Source organism: Peromyscus maniculatus, chromosome 2 (assembly GCF_049852395.1).
Source record: "Peromyscus maniculatus bairdii isolate BWxNUB_F1_BW_parent chromosome 2, HU_Pman_BW_mat_3.1, whole genome shotgun sequence".
Taxonomy (NCBI): domain Eukaryota; kingdom Metazoa; phylum Chordata; class Mammalia; order Rodentia; family Cricetidae; genus Peromyscus; species Peromyscus maniculatus.
This window is the reverse complement of record NC_134853.1, coordinates 84,278,128-84,297,891: the sequence shown is the minus strand read 5'-3', so window position 1 is coordinate 84,297,891 and position 19,764 is coordinate 84,278,128. Positions and strand designations below refer to the sequence as shown.

The following is a 19,764-nucleotide window of genomic DNA, read 5'->3' as shown; positions in this document are numbered from 1 at the left end:
GAAATTGCCGTGGGGCACAGCACTGCCCCACAAAGATCATGGTGTCTTGAGAGTTAGAGAACTTCCTCTGTGTCACAGGGCAGATGCTGACTCTCCTTAGCTGAAGCATCCTTGGATCTCAGCACTCACTCCTCTGCCTCCAGTAACTTCGGCACACTATTAGTTCGCCCCTCCTGAGGTCTTGCGGTACTTTATAAATTTTATAGTAACAGTTCAGTTTCCTTCGAGGGGATCTGGTCTATTCCTGGCCTACAACCCTGATTCCAGCACACAGAGAGTTCTCAGTCAATATCTCTTACTCAAACCCCTTTAGAAACCCTGGGATCCCTTCTTTTCGGAGCATCGCGTTCTGACTCCCACCCACTCCAGACCCGCATAGGTGCTTTTTGGGTGTGCACTCCCATGCGAACTACTTTCTGTGCAGATCGAATCCCGGCGACTGCAGCTGGCTTCCTATCCTTCACCTCAAAGGTGGGTCCCATTCAACACCGTCTAGTCGTGCATGGCATTCTTATTAATCATGTATTCATTGTACAAAATAACAAGTTTCATTCTCACTATCTCAGGTCCCCCCTCTGTCGTCCTCCCGCGGGGCCCCTTCAACAACAAGGCTGCAGCTTTATTTTCCTCTCAATTTGAGTGGGCGATTTCTTCCCAGAAACCGTGTTGAACGTGGGGTGGGGAGGAATATCACGTGTGAGAGCCTTCAGACACCTAATGGATGAATGTTTGTTTAAACTTGGGTTTGTAAAAACGGTACATGAGGAGAAAGGAGGGGAAGAACTCATGGGAAAATCCAGAAAATAGTTTCTTCTTTAACGTGTAAGGAATTTGTCTCTGCAGTAGCAAAGCTCTCTTCCTCTCTTCGCCCACCAGGACCAGGACCCACAAAACAAAACCGCAGCTGGGCTTCTAGCCAGGGAGACGCTGTTTGAACAGAGAGTGAGATGCGCGCCCTCTGCAGGCCGTTAGCGCGCAGTGCAGGAGCCATGGACTCCTTACTTGCCCCAATCGTGCTCAGCCTAACGCCTCTGCAGAGATGGCCTTAATAGGGAACCTGGACCTATTTCCTTCCGGGAACATGTCTGGGAGCAATGACTTGGAGAAAAGAGAATCTCCATGCCTTTAAGGTTTCTGGGAAGAAGAGTTGCTTGGTAGTTCATGACATGCCAGGACTGCCCAGGGATGGGTAACGAGCCGGCTAATCTTTAGATGGACCACAGGCAGAGCACCCACCTAAAACCAAGGGAAACACGGTTCTTTACTCATCTCATTCACCCTGGCCTCAGTAATCTCTTGACCTCTGTGAAATGAAGGTGGTGGACCCTATCCTGAGTTCAAATATGGTCCTGCTCCTTCCGTGCCTGTCTGAAAGCCTCTCATGCTTCCACACGGTGTTCTGAGATGGGGGGAGGGGGCCTAAATGGACATCTGTGGACTCATCCACACCTGCAGCCAGAGGCCCTTCTTCAGCAAAGCTGACTGCATTGCCTCAAACTGTTGATCCTGAACAGCAGGATATTACACACACAGTATTGCGCATCAAACCCTGAATCTGGAGGGGGCATCCCAGCCCTGGTATTTAATAACGGAGTGTCTTAGCTTCTGTCCCACGGCTTTTCCTCACTTTGATATAGTGACAATAGCTTCTCTCTTGTAGGATTATTGTGAGAACTAAATGGATAACTATACATGCATATATGTGGGCAAAAACCTATGCACATAAATAAAAAAAGTAAGACTTCCGTGTGTAGAGAACGCATCTCACCCCTCATGGCCTGCACTGTGCTCCCTGTTCCTTGGCTACAGTGAGCAGATAGATGCTGTAATCTACAGGACTAACGTACGCCGGGATGCTTGCTCCTTCACAGGCTGCTCTCCTCCCAATATGGCTCTTTTCCTCCTCAGAGCGGCACAAACTTGTGTGGCTTCTCAGACACAGCCTCTGCCAGCCAGGGAAGTGAGGATTCATTCCATTAGACACACACCGGGTTACTCCTCTTTTCAGATCAATCGATCTTATTTAAATTCTGCCTTCTGGCTAGAAGACTCCCTTCTTCCAAGGTTGCTGAGACACACAGGGGTCTGGAGCTTTAGCGTCTCAGTTCTAAGAGGGGCAGCAGCAGCATCACACACAGTAGTGCTCAGGCTGCTGAAGGCCTTGGGGTGAGATGGACAGCAGTGGTTGAGCCTGGGTTATCTCCACAAGGACTCCAGGGGATTCTGACCATGCAGGTCCAGGTCAGGGAACCCAGGCTAAGGTCACAGAGCTGGGAATAGATGGTGTCTTAAGGAATCCTAAAATAAGTGTCTCAGACTTACTTCTTCCAAATTCAATAACGTTGTTCTTGGGAGAAGATATTTTCTTAGAAAAAAGTTTTACCTAAAGACACAGGTTTTTAATCTGAGGACTATAGTTTTAAGATGAGGTGGGGAAGGGAGGCTCTTGAGGCCACTTGGAGCATGTTAATTCCTAAAGAAATCATATTCCATTTTATGCTTTAGATTTTTTAAATCCCGACATTGGACAAATAAATTAGTTACAGTCTTTGATGATTTTTTTCATGGTTTATTGAAGATTTCTTTTTTGAATTCTTGTTACCATTGACTGGCACCACAGGCTGGCCTTAAATTCAAGGTAACCCCCCACAACAGACTGCTGGCAATGGTCGAGAGACAGCCCCAACTGACCTACTCTGGTGATAGGATGGCCAAACACCCTAATTGTTGTGCTAGAAACCCCGTCCAATGACTGAGGGAACTGGATGCAGAGATCCACAGCCAGGCCCCTGGTGGAGCTCTGGGAGTCCAATTGGCGAGAAAGAGGAGGGTTTATATGAGCGAGAATTGTTGAGACCAAGGTTGGATAAAGCACAGGGACAAATAGCCAAACGAATGGAAACACATGAACTATGAACCAATGGCTGAGGGGCCCCCAACTGGATCAGGCCCTCTGAAGAGGTGAGACAGTTGATTGGCTTGATCTGTTTGGGAGGCATCCAGACAGTGGGACCTGGTCCTGTGTTCATTGCATGAGTTGGCTGTTTGAAACCTGGGGCTTATGCAGGGATGCTTGGCTCAGCCTGGGGGGAGGGGACTGGACCTGCCTGGACTGAGTCTACCAGGTTGATCTCATTCCTCTGGGGAGTCTTTGCCCTGGAGGAGATGGGAATGGGGGGTGCACTGGGGGGAAGGGGAGGGGAGTGGGAGGGGGGAGAATAAGGTAATCCATGGCTGATATGTAGAATTAAATTATATTGTAAAATTAAATTTAAAAAAATCCAAGGTAACCTTGCCCCTTCAACTTCCCAAGTGCCAGGATTACAGGTGTGATCTTCACCACTGAGCAGCAGTGAACATCCTTAACATACATGGCATTTGATAAATATGCTGTATGTGTGTGAGGATATACAAAACAAACACATAACGGAATGGTCACAGGGATCTGAAATGAACATAAGCTGGACAGCACCAGGGCATCCATGGAGTGCCAATAAATACCAAACGCGACCACGGGAGGGCACAATGGTACCGGCAACACAATCTTGCTGAAGATATCAGTGGTAGCCCCGGGAACTAGGGCTCCTGTCACAGTGACTGACTATGGGAGGCACTAGGGGCCTCAGAGCACAGGGAACTCAGGCACATCTCAAGATTCAGTATAAAGTTGGGCCCCTCAAGGATATCACTGTTCAGCCCACGCTGCCGTATTCACACCCTCATCTGAGCCCAGTGGAGGGAAGAGATTGTAAGTCATGAAACCCTACCTCAGGTTCCTCCTGTCCTCTATCCAACGGACAAGAAAGCAATTCCCCTGACTCTGTGCTGGGTTCAGACTGACTTCCACTTAGGAGCTGTGGGCACTGGTCAAGGCTCAGTCCTACCAATGAGCACCCTCTGAACCAAGAGAAGGCTCTGAACCAAGTGAGAGAGAAGGCAAGGCGGAGGACTCAGGGCAGGTGAAAAGCCTTCATACAGTGCTGCGTGGAGCTTGGAGGCTGTGGTTGACACCTCCCCTCTCATCTGTCCCGTTTCCCAGACTGCCATGATATCTGTCCCAGCTCTGGACCCAACACAATCTTGCTGAAGGGGCTGGGGGAGCCATAAAAGCAGTCATAATGACTACGTGATGATCTGGGGCATCTAAGTCTTTGGAGCACTGTGTTGTGACAAGAATGAGGTATACCCCACATTTCTAAGTGTGAGACTACTGTTCCCCCAGTTCTAAGACATTCATAATGTATGCTAGTGCACTCATTTTTGCAAACATGTTTTAAAACTGGTACTTTAGGAATACAAAAAAATTCTGGATAAATGTTGAGGTACCTGTGAGATCAGGTGGAGTCCAAGGAGGGCTATCCTAGGGTAGAAGAGGAGGACCAGAGACTGTCTAGCTTACAGGGAGGATAGAGGAATTTAACTGTGAGGATGATGAAGGGTATGTGTTTGTGGTGTGTGTGTGTGTGTGTGTGTGTGTGTGTGTGTGTGTGCAGGAGAACTTAGCATCTCAAAGCTAGTGTGAGAAGTTTGTGATCTAGTTATGGAAACAAATTATCCTGGGCTGAGGGCCATGGAATGACTTTCAGATCACAGGCCATTCTTGTCTCTTCAGGAGTTCTCACGTGTGACTGAACCTCAGGGAGAACCCCATGTTTCAAGAAGACAGAGAAAGACATGTGAGGCTGGTGGTGGAGGTCTGCTCCCATGGGGTTCCTAAACCAGGGGCTTTGGTCCCTTCCTTTATCAGATTGTGTGCACTGGCCTCACCTGTCCCCTCATAGAGTCCCGAAGAGGGCAGCCATGTCCTCTACCACTCTGCATCCCCCCTCAAAGCAGGGCTTCTTGCTGAACCCGGGGTTCACATCTCCACTAGGCTGAAAGCAGGGAACCCCCAGCAAGCCTCTCGTCTCCTCCCCCTGCGCTTGGGGCTACAGTGAACGGCAAGGCTAACCTCTGAACCATCTCCACAGCCCTCCCTGGTTTTCCATCTTTGGGAGGGGTAGGCATCAACTTTCTGCCACGTGACAGAATTCAGCAGCTTCCAACTGGCCAAGCAGGTTGCCAACAAGAGACAGACACAGCAAGGGAAGCAGAGGTAAAGACAAAAAAAGCCAGGGGCATTGTTTCTCCTCTCCTCTCCTCCTCAGAGGCTCGGAGGGACGGGTGGAACTCAGAGAAGCCAAGCAAATGTCCTCAGAGACACCGATAGTGAAGCAGAGAACACAAAGGCAAGCTTGGCAGGACAGAGCCAAAGCTCACATGTCCAGAGGCCTCGGGACGGAAGGGCTGGTGGTGAAGGCGCTGCTCATCCCTCATCCCTGGAGCGTGGCTGAGCCCTGTGAAGAGCTGCCCAGAGAGCCTTCAGCAGGCACACTGTCTAAAGAGCTGAACAGTCTGGGCCAGCACAAGAGGGCTCCCTCTCCCTGGCTGCGTCTAAACACCTCCAGCTCTGAGAGAAGACTGACACAAGGCAAGAACCCATGGGAAGGGACAGTGAGAGCCACCTGGGAGCGGGGAGGGAACATCAGGAAGTCTTTGGACCCGTGCCATATGGCCCAGGACACTTTTGAGACTGCCTCTGTCCTGTTCCCATCTGTAGGGAGCGACAGCTTCTGTGGAAAGTGACTTCAGGAGCAGTAATAGATACAGCCAAGACCTGAGAGGAATGGCAGACCTGGATGCTCTGGCCTGCAGGAGGCAGAAGAGGAGTCTGCCCCTTGGCCACCCAGTCAGGGAGGTGGCTTTTGGTGCTGCCCTGTCTGATCCAGGAAACCCTGCCTAGCAGCTTGTCACCCCTTGTCACCCCTTCCACATAATGCTGGATCCTGCCTATCAGGAACCACACCTCCCCCACCCACTTCCTTTCCCCCTGTCCCAAGGCCACAGACAGAATCTGGAGTCTCTTCTTCCTGAACATGCCACTTTCTTTGGGGCATGCCATGACCTGAGGGTTGGTGTCCTTCCAAATTCATATGTTACAACCTAATTTCTGCAGTGAGAAAAGGACCAGGGTTTGAGTACAGCACAAATCCTTTCATGAAGGTGACTAGTGTCCAAGAACACGGCCAGCCTAAGACCTGCCAACCCTCCACCTGTGGAACTCAGCACTAAGTCGCTGTTCATGAGGTATGCGCTCTCACAGATACTCTGTCAGGAACTCGGTCCCGGCCTTCCCAGTTCAGAGCTATTTTTCATTCAGTGTCTGTGTTTTATTAGGGATTGATCTTTAGTTATAAACCAGTCCTCAGGTTGTACCCCCTCACCAGGCAGCACCCACTCTCAGAATCCAACAAGGCACAAATCCTTGCCAATCGCAGAGAACAGAGAGCACCAGGGACAGATGGCCATGTGTCTCATGGTGCTCACACACTCACAAGTCCCGGGGAAAAAAGATTTAAAAAGGCCGAGAGAGGGACCACAGGAGACGTCACAGAGCCCAAGAAGACTGAGAACATTCTACAAGGAAAGCACGAAGTATCCTGGGAGGAAACCCACGCTGGCCTTTGCTTCAGCAAAGAGGAAGGGAAACAGGAGACCCAGGCCCCAGGCTATCCCAGAACAGAGCTCATGGAGGAATAATGTGACTCAGGAGTACAGGCCAGTCGCTGAGCACATCACAACTTCTGAGAACCACGGACAGGGCTTGGCTGTGGCCAATGCAAGGAACACAGCTACCCAAGGACCACAAAACCAAGTGCCCATGAGCACATGGGTATCTGCCCCACAGGAAGGGGATGAAACTCAAGGAGTCCCCAAGGACCAGTGCTGTCACCAGCAAGATGAAGGTCGTACCAAGGTCATAAATGCCAAGATGCCAAGGCAATCCGGACAAAGGCAATATGGGAGGCACGCCCATCCCCGCCACCAGCTTCTCTCATCCTGGTTTAGAGTCTCCTTGCCTGAGTTAGCACTCAGCAGACTAGGAAAACAGCCCAGGGTTTGCCTGTGTCTCCATCAAAGGAAACAGGAAGGGGCATTGGATTTGAAACCAAATGGACAGTGGGGCATCAGGCTCTTCACCCTGACGGGGAGTGGGGGTCAGAAATGAGTCCAACCAGGTATTTCAGGGGCTGCTTAAAGTCCTGGCACTCAGATGTGGCCCTGCCACTGTGGTCCAGGGAGCCAGGACCCGAGGTCAGCCTCTGGAGTCCCTGTTTGCTTGCAGGGATACTCTCCATCAGCATCCCGGAAACTACTGTCTCCAGACCAGCTTGTGAAATGGCAGCGTGCCCCACCACCGTGGCCCTCACCCTGGCCAGGCTCTCCGGGATCCTCAGTGGATCCTGAGCAAGGCCAGTTCCCCATGCCAGTTACCATTCCTGTGCTAACTGAGGTCCCCGGGCTGCTGGGAGACCCAGGCTCAGCTGCTCCAGGACTCTCTGGTCACAGCCTGTGAGGCCTCCACCACAGCTGTCCCCAGGACCTGGCTTGACCACTGCCACCTGAAAGGGTTGGGCACCGAGGCTTCCTGGCATTCCACACCTACCCATTTATAGGCTCCTTCACTGCACCTGCCTAGAGAGCCAGTTATGAAAATGCTTCCCCCTTTCTTGCTAGCTCCCAGAAGAAAAGAATTACTAAGCAGTGCTTTGAACTTACATCCTAGGACAATGAACCAAAGCCCAGAGACTACGACCTAGACAAAGAAGAGGATGCTCAAGCACCTCAAGCCCAGAAGGCAGTGAGCAGGTGAGCCAGGCCCAGGAGGGGTGAGGTCTGATCTCTTAGGAACTTCCCAGTACCTTCCAGGAGTGGGAGGGGCATTGGGTTTGAGGACCATGCATTCACAGTGGCAGGGCAAAGGGGGCCATTGGTGGCAGACCCTGATACCCAGTCTCCAGGAACCTTGGGCCACCCTGCCTGGGGCACAACCAACTCCATAGTCCCCCAGGCCTCGGTTCCCCTGTGCCCTGTGTCCACCAGGCCAGGGGAGGGGAGGATTCTGGCTCTGTGGGGTATGGTGGAAAGGACTCTGGGAGACCCGGCTCTGGCTCACAGCAGCCCCCTCGACACAGGGTGGGCTCCAGGGTCCCTCTAATATGCAAGCACACCCTCTCCAGACCCAAGAGAAGATAGGGCCTGCCTGGGTGAGGGGTGGGAGCGACACCAGGGTGGCTCCCATGTGAAGACAGCCTTCCAGGTGAGGTCGGCCAGCCAAGTGCTGTCAAGACAAACAGCAAGAGAGAGGACAGTCAAGGAGCCTTTGTTCTTCTTGCCTTTCCAACAGGAGGGCCAAGCCGAGGGAGGGCAGCAAGGATGCCAACCACAGACCAGGAGCCAGAGGAGGGGGTAAGGACATCATAGCTATGAGCAAGGAATCTCAACACAGTCACACGCGGTGTGCAGGGGCCCTTCCAACCACTGCTGAGGATGGAGGCCGCCTTCCCTGGCGGGAACACAACACCAGACCTCTGAGTGGGACTTGGCTCCCCACCAGCCCGCACCAAGAAGGCTCTGGAAAGGCAAGATTTCCCAGTGTCATGTGAACAAGTAGCCAGTGAGCACAGGGTCCCGGGCTGAAGGGCACAGGCCCAGGAGCACACTGGACGCCCGCCAGGGATCTGGCAAGCCTGCAGGAGAGCGTTTGATGTGGTGGTGAGGCTTCCTGCTGAGGCCATGTGCAGACCAAGGGAAGCCCCTTCTCTGGGCTCTCCTCCGTGGCTGGGACATCACATTCTAGCCGGCCTAAAGCATCAGCCGGCCCTCACTGTGCACACCACTTCAGTCAGAAGAAGCACCTTGGATGAAGGAGGCAGAGTGGCTATGGCTTTAGGGAGCAGTCACCTGGTGGCCCCTTCAAGGACACTGTAGAGTGAGGTGGCTCTCTCCTGGCTCCAGTGGGTGTGGCTCTTCTCTTCAGACAGGAAGATGACGGCTGAACCAAGGGACCTTTCTTTTGGCCTGTGCCTCAAGTCTCCCTCACCTCCAGTACTCACGACTCACAGAAAATGCTTATCTTCTGTGCAAACGACTTTCCTTAAGGGTTCTGGAGACCCCGGACCCTTCTCCTGCTTGGCACAGTCATGTCAGGACTCTCCAGGGACAGAGCTCACAAAACACAGGCAGGCCCTGTGTAGACAGACAGACAGACAGACAGGAGGAGACAGGTCAGTATGAACTCTTGGATGGCTCTTACTGGGTTTCACCTGCCTGCATCACTCTCTTTTCTGATGGTCAAGTTTCTCCAGGGGCCTCGTTCACTAAGGCCTTGCCTCCTTTGCACAAATCCCCAGCATGTGTGTGTAGGACCTGTCTCCACACTACCTCCCAGGTTTCCATTGTCCATTCCCAGGCTGGCCTTGTACTCTCTAGGCAGCCAAGGATCACATGACCCTCCTGATCCTCATGCCTCCATCTCCTGAAAGCTCAGGTGCAGGTGTGCCCACCATTTCTGCTTCACAGTGTCTCTGGGGATGGAACCCAGGCCTTCATGGATGCCAGACAAGCAAGCCTGCCCACAGCCAAGCTGCAGCCCCTCTCTTCCCTCAGGAGTGGAGGCACTTTCACAGGGAGGCTCTCTGTGGGCTCCCTTGTCTTCACCTCACAGCAGTCTCCTGGGTCATGCTCCTAAAGGGGAGCTAACAGGTCTGAGCCCCACCATAGGACTCGGCTTCAGAGCCTCCGTCATTTAGAGCTGTTTTCACTATGGAGGCAGGCTAACCTACAATTTCCAATATCCTGTCTCAGCCTCTGAGTAGCTAGAAGTACAGCCCTGGGACCCTGGGACTTGGCTTCAAGGCACTGATGAACACGTGTTATTCAGAACTATGAAAAACAACAACAACAACAAGGAAGATTGGTGATGGAGCTGGGGTCATGGCTGTTGCACCATTTTTAGACCTGGTGTGCAGCCAGCTGAATCCATGCCCCCTCTCAACTGTGTCCAGGGCAGGATTCAAACACAAGGGGTCTTGGGGGGAGGGGGCGTCTTAAAAATCTCTTGAGGTTGCCCTTTTCCACAACGTGGAAACAGATTACTTTAAAAATGACAGTCAACGGCAACTATTTCAGTGTGAGCAAAATACTAGCATTTTCAGGGAAGCCACGGCCTTACCCGGCCATCACAATACCCTGAGAAGGGCAGGGGTCAGCACTTGAGGAAGGCAGATTCGGGGAAGTTCTCTTCTCTCTGCAGTCTTACTATGAAGCCAAGAGCTCCTGCTTGCTAAGTCCCAGACCCCTCCAAAGCGACGACGACCGTTGAAGGTAGCCACGGGAGCCTGGAAAAGGAAGGACCATCTGTGTTGATGCCCATCCGTATCTTCTGTGCGTCGGACAGAAGCGTCAGGCACCAACAACCCCAATACTGTTTTGGAAAGGAGGCTCTCAGAACTTTTCACTCACGTTTGACATTACCAGACCCTCAGTAAAATCGCCGCATTTCCTTGCTTCTGACCAGGAATTGAAGTAGAAATACCCAATCCAAGAACATATTGAGCCTGAATGGGAGCCATGGTAAGTTTGAGACTGGGGTACCCGCCCTCTGCTGGCCGTTAGTTAGTGCGTGATGACGTCAGCGTTGTGCTCGCGCATGATTGGTTGTCAGTTCCCTTTATCTTAGGATTGCTATTGCTGTGATGAAAACCATAACCAAAGAAACTTGGGGAGGAGAGAGGGTTTATTTGACTTAGGCTTCCACATCAAAGCAAGTCAGGATTGAAACTTAAGCAGGGCAGAATCTTGGAGGCAGGAGCTGATGCAAAGACCGTGGAGGAAAGCTACTTACTGGCTTGCTCCTCATGACTTGCTCCAGCTTGCTTTCTTAGCGAGCCAGGGACCACCAGCCCAGGGATAACACCACTGTAGTGGGCTTGGCCTTCCTGTCTCAATCACTAATTAAGAAACTGCTCTACGGGCTTGCCTACAGCCCAATCTTATGGACGCATTTTCTCAACTGAGGTTCTCTTCTCTTTAATGACTCTAGCTTGCGCCAGTTGACATAAAATTAGCCAGGACAGTAAGTACCTCCAGGGTCATGGCCACTTTCTCCACAACGGACTTTTACTGACTGCCCAGTTACAGATGCTCTGTTCCATGCATGCCTGAGACCAGTGGGGTGCTGAAGAAGACAGTGTCTTTGTCTCTAACCCATTTGAAAGTGTCCTCTCTCCATCATGTGTGGTTGACATGATCTGCTCCAGTTTCTCATAGGACATGAGGTATCAAAATGCAGATGCCTCACAATTCTGGTTACTGTCAGGGGAACCTCAATCAGTTGCATCTGAAGGTCTTAGGACCTTCTGGATATATCACACTCTAGTCTTTATCACAATCAGGAAGCTTCAAATAGAACATTTGGCTTGCCTCTGTTTAGGAATCATTGCCTAGAGGTCCTAAGAGCTCACCCTCCCAGTCTGGAGGCAAACAAATAGAGGCGTTGTACACCCTGGGGGGCAAGAAGTGAGACTGAAATCTGCTTTGTCCTCATGTGACATGTCCTTCAGAAAACTACGGATGACATTTTAAATGTAGCTGATGCGCTATCAAGATTGCAGCTTGCCTGGCTTAAAAGGTCATCTTGAAGGGCTGTAAGACAGCTCAGTGGTTAGGAGCATTTACGGTCTTGCTGAGAACCGGAGTTCAGTGCCCAGTATACATATCAGGTGTCTCACAGCCATCTGTAACTGTAGTTCCACGAGATCTAATGCCATCTTCTGGCCTCCATGAGTGCCGGCACCCAAGTGGTGATTATTAACTCATGCACACACACATATATATATTCATTTTTTTAAAAAAGTCATCTTTACTGTTGTGGATCAGAAAGGAAATGTGGGCACAAATTCCATGGTTCTGTTTTAACACTATCTTATTTTTTTTTAAAGAGCTATCTTTATTTTCTTTTATGTGCATAGGTATTCTTCATGTGTGTATATACCAGCTGCATGCCGCACACGAGGAGGCCAGAAGAGGGTGTCAGATCCCCTGAAACTGGAGTCAACAGACCGCTGGAAGCCCACACACAGGTGTTAGGAAACCACTGGAAAACAGTAAGCACTCTTAACTGCTGAACCACCTCTCCATCCCAGAACACTATATTATATGTTATGTATATATATACATATACACATATACATATATATGTATATATATTCATTTATACACATATATGCTGTAAATAAAAACTAACAATTGCTTCATCGACCTTGGGTATCCTTTACTCTTATGTGAATTTGGCTTTTTTATAACATCTTTTAAAAGGGTATTTGCTTAGAGAGGTAGCTGTTGAAAACATAAGCAGCATTCAATAGCTCCATCTTAACACATTTCTCTTTTCATCCTTTACTGGACCAGCACAGGCACTATCCCCAGGTTGCCCGCTGTTCTGCCTCCCCTTAGGTCAGCTCCAGGACGGTGATTCCCTCTTGTCTTGAGGCTTTGGCAGATTTGCCATAAGCCAATAGTGCAGTTGTGGTATAGGGACAACCCTGGCACGTTTGAGGAGAGGGCAGTGCAGGGAAACAGGTGGAACACGGGTAGGGAACAGTCCTGTTCAAATAACCCATTATCCGCAGACACATCTAGTGGGTTGGAGTGCACCACTGAGACACCATGAACATAAATGCACCCAGGATAGTGCAATCGTGAGCATGACTGAGACGCCATCAATACAAAAGCTCCCAGGATAGTGTGATCGTTAGCGAGGCTCGGGATAGATAGTTAGAACTATGGGTATCAAAGCATTATTAAAAGGGGAGGAAACCAGCCAAGTCTCTGACCTACAAATATTTTATGTACTTTCTCCCGCTTTGACTTCTGATCACTCCTCCACAAATACGGTGACTGACTGGTCTAGGCAGAATAGAAGGGATTCCAAGAGATCACCCAGGAGAGGGCCCTTTTCAATGCTCACCTGTGTCGATGCTCGCAAACGGCCAGCAGAGGGCGCACGTGGCCTTTGGACTAACGGTCGCTTCCTCGCCCGCAGTCACAGACCTAGGTGGGTCATTTACGTCCTGGCCCAATTCCTAGCGAAAACCACAGAACAAGCTGCCTTTGGTGAGGCTCTCAAATATGGGTGGAGTCTCTCAGCGTCAGATGGGAGTGAAAGGTTCTGAGAGCCTCCTTTCCAAAACAGTATTGGGGTTGTTGCTGCCTGACGCTTCTGTCCGACGCACAGAAGATACAGCTGGGCATCAACACAGATGGTCCTTCCTTTTCCAGGCTCCCGTGGCTACCGTCAACGGTCTTCATCGTCGCTTTGGAGGATTCGTCTTGTAACGGGGTATTTAGACCACCTCTGTTCTCCAGCGCCAAGCTCAGTTTAGTCCGGCCAAGGGACGGGCTCCTGCTCACACACTTGGCAGTAGGATGGAGGGGAGGCTGCCTGCAGAGCCTTAGCTGAGCAAAGAGCCTGGAGCCCATGTGTAAGGAAGCCCTCTTCCCCACCGGCCAGGGCAAACCCTCCACTGAGTGCTCTTTAGTGCTGAGAGACAGGGCAGCGGCAGGGGTCTGAATCAGCAGCCTGGCAGGTCCACCCCTGCTGGGCAAGGTGCAAGAGGGGTCTGGGACTTAGCAAGCAGGAGCTCTTGGCTTCATAGTAAGACTGCAGAGGGAAGAGAACTTCCCCGAATCTGCCTTCCTCAAGTGCTGACCCCTGCCCCTCTCAGGGTATTGTGATGGCCGGGTAAGGCCGTGGCTTCCCTGAAAATGCTCATCTTTTGCTCACACTGAAATAGTTGCCATTGACTTTCATTTTTAAAGTAATCTGTTTCCACGTTGTGGAAAAGGGCAACCTCAAGAGATTTTTAAGACGCCCCCTCCCCCCAAGACCCCTTGTGTTTGAATCCTGCCCTGGACACAGTTGAGAGGGGGCATGGATTCAGCTGGCTGCACACCAGGTCTAAAAATGGTGCAACAGCCATGACCCCAGCTCCATCACCAATCTTCCTTGTTGTTGTTGCTGTTTTTCATAGTTCTGAATAACACGTGTTCATCAGTGCCTTGAAGCCAAGTCCCAGGGTCCCAGGGCTGTACTTCTAGCTACTCAGAGGCTGAGGCAGGATATTGGAAATTGTAGGTTAGCCTGCCTCCATAGTGAAAACAGCTCTAAATGACGGAGGCTCTGAAGCCGAGTCCTATGGTGGGGCTCAGACCTGTTAGCTCCCCTTTAGGAGCATGACCCAGGGGCCTGCTGTGAGGTGGAGACAAGGGAGCCCACAGAGAGCCTCCCTGTGAAAGTGCCTCCACTCCTGAGGGAAGGAGGAAGGGGCTGCTGCTTGGCTGTGGGCAGGCTTGCTTGTCTGGCACCATGAAGGCCTGGGTTCCATCCCCAGAGACACTGTGAAGCAGAAATGGTGGGCACACCTGCACCTGAGCTTTCAGGAGATGGAGGCATGAGGATCAGGAGGGTCATGTGATCCTTGGCTGCCTAGAGAGTACAAGGCCAGCCTGGGAATGGACAATGGAAACCTGGGAGGTAGTGTGGAGACAGGTCCTACACACACATGCTGGGGATTTGTGCAAAGGAGGCAAAACCTTAGTGAACGAGGCCCCTGGAGAAACTTGACCATCAGAAAAGAGAGTGATGCAGGCAGGTGAAACCCAGTAAGAGCCATCCAAGAGTTCATACTGACCTGTCTCCTGTCTGTCTGTCTGTCTGTCTGTGTGTCTACACAGGGCCTGCCTGTGTTTTGTGAGCTCTGTCCCTGGAGAGTCCTGCCATGACTGTGCCAAGCAGGAGAAGGGTCCGGGGTCTCCAGAACCCTTAAGGAAAGTCGTTTGCACAGAAGATAAGCATTTTCTGTGAGTCGTGAGTACTGGAGGTGAGGGAGACTTGAGGCACAGGCCAAAAGAAAGGTCCCTTGGTTCAGCCGTCATCTTCCTGCCTGAAGAGAAGAGCCACACCCACTGGAGCCAGGAGAGAGCCACCTCACTCTACAGTGTCCTTGAAGGGGCCACCAGGTGACTGCTCCCTAAAGCCATAGCCACTCTGCCTCCTTCATCCAAGGTGCTTCTTCTGACTGAAGTGGTGTGCACAGTGAGGGCCGGCTGATGCTTTAGGCCGGCTAGAATGTGATGTCCCAGCCACGGAGGAGAGCCCAGAGAAGGGGCTTCCCTTGGTCTGCACATGGCCTCAGCAGGAAGCCTCACCACCACATCAAACGCTCTCCTGCAGGCTTGCCAGATCCCTGGCGGGCGTCCAGTGTGCTCCTGGGCCTGTGCCCTTCAGCCCGGGACCCTGTGCTCACTGGCTACTTGTTCACATGACACTGGGAAATCTTGCCTTTCCAGAGCCTTCTTGGTGCGGGCTGGTGGGGAGCCAAGTCCCACTCAGAGGTCTGGTGTTGTGTTCCCGCCAGGGAAGGCGGCCTCCATCCACAGCAGTGGTTGGAAGGGCCCCTGCACACCGCGTGTGACTGTGTTGAGATTCCTTGCTCATAGCTATGATGTCATTACCCCCCTCCTCTGGCTCCTGGTCTGTGGTTGGCATCCTTGCTGCCCTCCCTCGGCTTGGCCCTCCTGTTGGAAAGGCAAGAAGAACAAAGGCTCCTTGACCGTCCTCTCTCTCGCTGTTTGTCTTGACAGCATTTGGCTGGCCGACCTCACCTGGAAGGCTGTCTTCACATGGGAGCCACCCTGGTGTCGCTCCCACCCCTCACCCAGGCAGGCCCTATCTTCTCTTGGGTCTGGAGAGGGTGTGCTTGCACATTAGAGGGACCCTGGAGCCCACCCTGTGTCGAGGGGGCTGCTGTGAGCCAGAGCCGGGTCTCCCAGAGTCCTTTCCACCATACCCCACAGAGCCAGAATCCTCCCCTCCCCTGGCCTGGTGGATGCCGGGCACAGGGGAACCGAGGCCTGGGGGACTATGGAGTTGGTTGTGCCCCAGGCAGGGTGGCCCAAGGTTCCTGGAGACTGGGTATCAGGGTCTGCCACCAATGGCCCCCTTTGCCCTGCCACTGTGAATGCATGGTCCTCAAACCCAATGCCCCTCCCACTCCTGGAAGGTACTGGGAAGTTCCTAAGAGATCAGACCTCACCCCTCCTGGGCCTGGCTCACCTGCTCACTGCCTTCTGGGCTTGAGGTGCTTGAGCGTCCTCTGCTTTGTCTAGGTCGTAGTCTCTGGGCTTTGGTTCATTGTCCTAGGATGTAAGTTCAAAGCACTGCTTAGTAATTCTTTTCTTCTGGGAGCTAGCAAGAAAGGGGGAAGCATTTTCATAACTGGTTCTCTAGGCAGGTGCAGTGAAGGAGCCTATAAATGGGTAGGTGTGGAATGCCAGGAAGCCTCGGTACCCAACCCTTTCAGGTGGCAGTGGTCAAGCCAGGTCCTGGGGACAGCTGTGGTGGAGGCCTTGCAGGCTGTGACCAGAGGGTGAGTCCTGGAGCAGCTGAGCCTGGGTCTCCCAGCAGCCCGGGGACCTCAGTTAGCACAGGAATGGTAACTGGCATGGGGAACTGGCCTTGCTCAGGATCCACTGAGGATCCCGGAGAGCCTGGCCAGGGTGAGGGCCACGGTGGTGGGGCACGCTGCCATTTCACAAGCTGGTCTGGAGGCAGTAGTTTCCGGGATGCTGATGGAGAGTATCCCTGCAAGCAAACAGGGACTCCAGAGGCTGACCTCGGGTCCTGGCTCCCTGGACCACAGTGGCAGGACCACATCTGAGTGCCAGGACTTTAAGCAGCCCCTGAAATACCTGGTTGGACTCATTTCTGATCCCCACTCCCTGTCAGGGTGAAGAGCCTGATGCCCCACTGTCCATTTGGTTTAAAATCCAATGCCCCTTCCTGTTTCCTTTGATGGAGACACAGGCAAACCCTGGGCTGTTTTCCTAGTCTGCTGAGTGCTAACTCAAGCAAGGAGATTCTAAACCAGGATGAGAGAAGCTGGTGTCGGGGATGGGCGTGCCTCCCATATTGCCTTTGTCCGGATTGCCTTGGCATCTTGGCATTTATGACCTTGGTACGACCTTCATCTTGCTGGTGACAGCACTGGTCCTTGGGGACTCCTGGAGTTTCATCCCCTTCCTGTGGGGCAGACAACCATGTGCTCATGGGCACTTGGTTTTGTGGTCCTTGGGTAGCTGTGTTCCTTGCATTAACCACAGCCAAGCCCTGTCCGTGGTTCTGGCCTGTACCGGCCTGTACTCCTGAGTCACATCATTCCTCCACAGAGAGAGCTCTGTTCTGGGATGCCCTTGGGCCTGGGTCTCCTGTTTCCCTTCCTCTTAGTCAGTGGTGAGGTTGCTGAGGCAAAGGCCAGCATGGGTTTCCTCCCAGGATACTTCGTGCTTTCCTTGTAGGATGTCTCAGGCTTCTTGGGCTCTGTGACGTCTCCTGTGGTCCCTCTCTGTGGTTGCTGATGGAGTCTTCCTCTTCTTTTTTTTTGTTTTTTTTTTCACTCTTTTCCACCTCAGGTCTTTTGAGCACATTTGGGACACATGAGGGTAGCACTGTCACGTGCTGGCCCAGACTGTTCAGCTCTTTAGACAGTGTGACTCCTGAAGGCTTTCTGGGCAGCTCTTCACAGGGCTCAGCCACGCTCCAGGGATGAGGGAGCAGCAGCACCTTCACCACCAGCCCTTCGGTCCCGAGGCCTCTGGAGAGTGATGCCCTTGGGGCCCCACCTCTCTGTTTCATATTGAGATATCGTAGAACCTTGGTGCTTTCTCTCACGTAATATTTTTAATTTCAGATTTATGTATCCACACATCTGCAATGCATTTTCTAGTTTGTCATACACATATGTCTCCCTTTTGTATAATTTAATGCATATGAAAAATATAGTGTCCCTGCTGGTTTTGTGGATCACACTTGTAATCTGGATGTGCAGAAGGCTGTGTTGGAGGAAGATATCTGTGAGGTTAAGACCAGTGTGTGCTTCTGTTTGAGTCTCTTTTTAATGTATGAGTCTTGTTTGTTTGTTTAACAAAGCTAAAAGATACCTGTGTTCTGTGAGAATGATTATTCTCAAAAAGAGTTGTCATTGAACATTTAAAATTCCTTCATCATCAAGGAATATAACTATTTTCATTGTCAAACACCATGATTAAAAGTCTGACAAGATGGATATTGTTTCATTCACAGGAAATACTGAGCATTCTGTAAGTGTCCTAAGAGTTTCTTCTTTGTTTCCAAGTCTGGCTAAGAAGATATTCTCAGAATAACCCAAATATAATTAGCGGCTGGAGAGATGGCCACAGGTTAAGAGCAAGGTTGCTCTTGTCGGGGGCCTGGTTATCTAGCGCCCACATTGAGCTTGTCAACTATCTGGGAGTCCAGTCTAGGGGAACTGCCCACCCTTGGCATCAAGTTCATGGCATACATGTAGGTAAAATGCTGATACACAAAAAATAAATCTTTTTAAAAATAAAATTATTTATATAAAAAAATGCCTTAGTATAGTATATAAAAAAGATTTTTTTTGAGACAGGGTCTCAGATTAATTTTTAATAAGAAGGAAACTTTGATCCTACTTTGTTTTTTTTTTTAAAAAACTATTTTTAATTGTGTGTGTGTGTGTGTGTGTGTGTGTGTGTGTGTGTGTGCAGGTGCCAGTGGAAGTCAGAAGTGGGTGTCAGATCCCTTGGAACTGGATTTATAGGTAGTTGTGAGTCACCTAATGTGGGTGTTGGGAACCAAACTGAAGTCTTCTGCAAGAACAGCAAGTGCTCTTAACTGCTGAGCGATCTCTCCAGCCGTTCCCCTAGCACGCTCTGGGTGTCACTGGCAATGGAAACATTCCAGGAACGCCACACCGGTAGCTGCCTGATTAGTTCTCTTTGGAGTTTTCCCACTTGGTCAAAACCAAAATTCACAGCTATGATGGAGAACCATTTCAGGGGGAGTCAAACATGAAAAGAAGCAAAAAGTACTCTGTTGTGATATTTTTATTTGTGCACCCCAATAAAGCTTATCTGGAGATCAGAGGAAAAAGCTAGCCACTATATTAAACATAGAGGCCAGGCAGTGGCAACACACACGCCTTTAATCCTAGCATTCCAGAGGCAGAAATTCATCCGGATCTGTGTGAGTTGAAGGCCACACTGGGAACAGAGCCAAGCAAGGTGGTACATGCCTTTAATCCCAGCACTAGTTAACCAAAGAGGTCTGGAGGTCAGTATAGACAGACAGGAAGTGATAGACTAGGTGGGCGGAAAGAGGAAGTGATGTAGCTGGGCGGAGAGAGGAAGTAACATGGGCGTGGAAAGGTAGATAAGCATAGTATACAGGAAGTAGCTCTCTCTGGAGGCTGAGGAGTTGGTAAGGTGAGGTCGGCTGTGGCTTGTTCTATTCCTCTGATCTCTCAGCTTTCACCCCAATATCTGGCTCTGGGTTTTTTTTTTATTGATGAGACTGTTTAGCAATTCGTCTTACAGAGCTCCAGTAGAAGAATAAAGTGGACAAGTGTGGAGAGAGTCCGGTGTCTCCACAAAGGGTAACTAAGAGGCCCTGGTGGCTCTCGTTACATCTGCACAGGTTGCTAAGCAACCACACCTTCTTTCCAACACTACTTAAAGTGTATACAGTATGTACCAAAGGTTAAATAACTTTTCTCCATTAACAAAGCTGTGAACGGCATTACTAAGGTCTGGGAGTGGGGAGTGATGGGAATATAAGGTTATTCATCATTTTAGTCTTAAGTAAGCACAGTCTAATTGCTGTCCTGGACATCACTGATTGAGGAATTACTGGGAATCTCATCTGACCCTAAGTGAGAGTAATTTATTATTGTCTTTGGTGAGATGCCTCTCGGAGAATGCATGTCTCAGTGAACTATTTGGTCTTCCTGTCTTCTGAGCAGTTTAAGCAGACCAGGTCCGAGGAGC

The 19,764-nt window shown here is 51.0% G+C and overlaps 1 protein-coding gene and 1 long non-coding RNA gene across 2 annotated transcripts in view; one reads left to right on the top strand and one right to left on the bottom strand.

The window, feature by feature from the left end:
* Positions 1-12,874, bottom strand: part of Slc31a2 (solute carrier family 31 member 2) — a 58,410-nt gene extending 45,536 nt beyond the window's left edge. Inside the window, exons 1-3 of the mRNA XM_076564317.1 lie at positions 12,721-12,874; positions 10,055-10,220; positions 8,785-9,069 (exon numbers count right to left, since the gene is read on the bottom strand). The gene's annotated coding sequence lies outside the window, so the exon portion shown is untranslated. The remainder of the gene's footprint in view (positions 1-8,784; positions 9,070-10,054; positions 10,221-12,720) is intronic.
* A 52-nt stretch (positions 12,875-12,926) lies between these two features.
* On the top strand, positions 12,927-18,026 carry LOC107401502 (uncharacterized). The gene is made up of 3 exons (XR_001578344.3): positions 12,927-12,996; positions 13,162-13,222; positions 14,617-18,026. It is a non-coding gene; the product is annotated as an uncharacterized LOC107401502 (long non-coding RNA).
* The last annotated feature ends 1,738 nt before the right edge of the window (positions 18,027-19,764 follow it).